This window comes from Frankliniella occidentalis, unplaced genomic scaffold (genome assembly GCF_000697945.3).
Source record: "Frankliniella occidentalis isolate FOCC.00 unplaced genomic scaffold, Focc_3.1 Scaffold2696, whole genome shotgun sequence".
Taxonomy (NCBI): domain Eukaryota; kingdom Metazoa; phylum Arthropoda; class Insecta; order Thysanoptera; family Thripidae; genus Frankliniella; species Frankliniella occidentalis.
The window spans coordinates 2048-4493 of NW_026269773.1; the positions used below are offsets into that span (position 1 = coordinate 2048).

At 55.8% G+C, this 2446-nt stretch overlaps 1 non-coding gene across 1 annotated transcript; it reads right to left on the minus strand.

Moving 5' to 3' along the window:
- Nucleotides 1-200: 200 nt before the first annotated feature.
- On the minus strand, nucleotides 201-273 carry Trnaf-gaa (transfer RNA phenylalanine (anticodon GAA)). The gene has a single exon. It is a non-coding gene; the product is annotated as a tRNA-Phe (tRNA).
- Nucleotides 274-2446: the final 2173 nt, after the last annotated feature.

Here is a 2446-nt window from a genome sequence, read left to right on the forward strand (position 1 = left end):
CCAAAAAAAAAAAAAAATCAGGAAAAGTAGGAAAAAAAAATAGAAGATATCACGGAAAAATAGTGGAATAATCAGGAAAAGTCCGAAAAAATAATAAAAATCGGTGTGCTATTGGTGTATTGATAACAGGGCCTCTCAAAACCATACCCTACGCGACACCCCAACACTTTGCTGCGCAGTATGCAACAACAAAAAGTGACTGCCGAAACCCGGGATCGAACCGGGGACATTTAGATCTTCAGTCTAACGCTCTCCCAACTGAGCTATTTCGGCACGTTGGAGACGGACTCGGCTCGCGCGAGAGAGACAGGTCGAGGCGGGACAGAGACGGAGTCAGAGGGAACTCAACGCCGGCCGGCGTGGAGAGGGGAGGAGGAGGGAGGAGGCGGGGAGGGGGAACCACCGGCCTCTGCGGCTCGCTGGCCCTCCCCGCCGCCGCCACCGCCGGGATTTCAAAGTCCCCCGCGCGCGGTGGCAGCAGTTCCAGGGGGCTCCGCTGCGATGGCGACACTGTTCGGTGCGCCCCACGAGACGCACGCCGGCCGACAGCTACAGGGGGCCCCCTGTGCGATCGGTACGCCCCTGGAACGCCACTGAGAACGCCTCCTGGAAGCCGTCGCTGCCGCCGGCACTGAGCAATGCCGCACGCTTCCGCTGCAGACGCTCGCCTCGCCGCCGCACTCGGCTATCGCCGAGAATTCGGCGGTCAAAGGTTAGCTCTCGCTGACGACCCGTCACGCTCAGCCTGAGTATATTATCCTCTCGGATCGGGCCGACCGTCGGAGTCGTCTTGAGCTACCCTCTCGGGGCCACGACGGGGACCTCGTGTCCCTCCGCCCTGGGGAAAGTCCCCGGATCCCTGGTAGAAAGTACCGCGCATTGAAAGCGTTTGCCTCGCCCATCGCCCGCAGTCAGCCAGTGTTAGGCGCGGGCGGGGCGGGTGCGCTGATCATAGCACAGTAATGGGGTGCGCCGTACGGCGAACAGAACGGGGCTCTCTCCGATGCGACTCTTCTTTTGAATTTTTATCATTTTAAAAGGCGCTAAAACTTATTTTCAAGTCTGTATCGGGTGCATCATGAATGCACTCCAGTTTTGCGAGTTCTCTACTTCCACCTTCCGTAAGGCGCCATGGCGCCATGGCCCCTGCTTGCAGCTCCAGCGAGTATGCAATACCGGAACACTGGAGCGCTTTCAGAGATGCCTACATAGGTGGTACTGGTGCTGTAGAGCGTCCACTCACTATACAGCACACTTTGCAACCTGGTCTCGCAGAGTGGCCGCCTGCACGTTAGGCCATAGGCCACCCAGCGCGCACCCGTGTACGGTGGGCTGCATACTCGCACGGCGTCCCGCGCCTACCCTGCCCTACGTCGCGAACGACAACGTTGCGTGGTTATTCTTTACCACGAGGGCGAATTCATTTTGTATTTCAAATAAGCAACGCCATCGCGCCGTGTTGGGGGATTTCCCTGACTGGTCCCAAGCCCCCAGTATCCCCCCAACAACCCGCCTCGCCCTAATCCCCTCTCGTTCTCAGCGCACTCTCACGCAGAGATCGATTTCCAACCGTCGCTCTTCGGCCGGCTGTCACTCTGTCTTTCTCTTGGTTTATTCATATGGCTCTTCCGCTAGCCCCCTTTTCCTTTTTCCGAGACCCGTTTAATTCCGGTGTAAATTTCTAGGTGGCTGATTTCCCCCGCGCACTTCTGTAGTTATACTGTACCGCACGAAGGCGTGTGCCTGGGCTTGCCTTGTCGCCACTGATCATGGTGCCCTACGAACGAGTAGGCACGGCATAACTACAGAAATGCTCGGGTTCAATTAGCCACCTGGCACAATGTTTTGTACGATAGCGTTATGCCAATAGTGAATGTGTTCGTTCAATTATTACAGATTTTTCAGTGAGTAATTCTCCACCTGTCAACAGCTCAGCTCATATTTGACATGCATGGCTCTTTTTGGACCAGCTCCAGCTCCCGCAGTATGCCCTCCCCGCCAAGTATGGTTTCGCATTCGATCCCCTTCTCCTCAGGGGGCGTCCCGCAGTCTGGGCCTACTGCAGTATACATCTTCGGACAGTAGTAGTATGGTGGTCCAGGGAGGGGAGGGGGGGGGGGGTGAGTCACTGCGACGTGCCCACACCCAACCCTTACCCACCCCCTACTCCTCTCGGGGGTGGGCGGCAGGGGGTGACGCACCCCTCCTGACATTTAGGTGAACCCGGGGGTGAACTCCACCCCGCGGTGGCGCCACGCTCGCTAGTCGACGGAATGCGTGACCCCCATACAAAATTACCCCCTATTCCTCAACATTCTTGCCATGTACCATTTTTAGCATATGACACCTGCTTACACATAAACATAAGTATGCATAGTAATGCTAAGGTGTCGTCAGCTTAAAAAAACATAATTTGGACATATCTTTTTTTTATCAATAAAGTTTT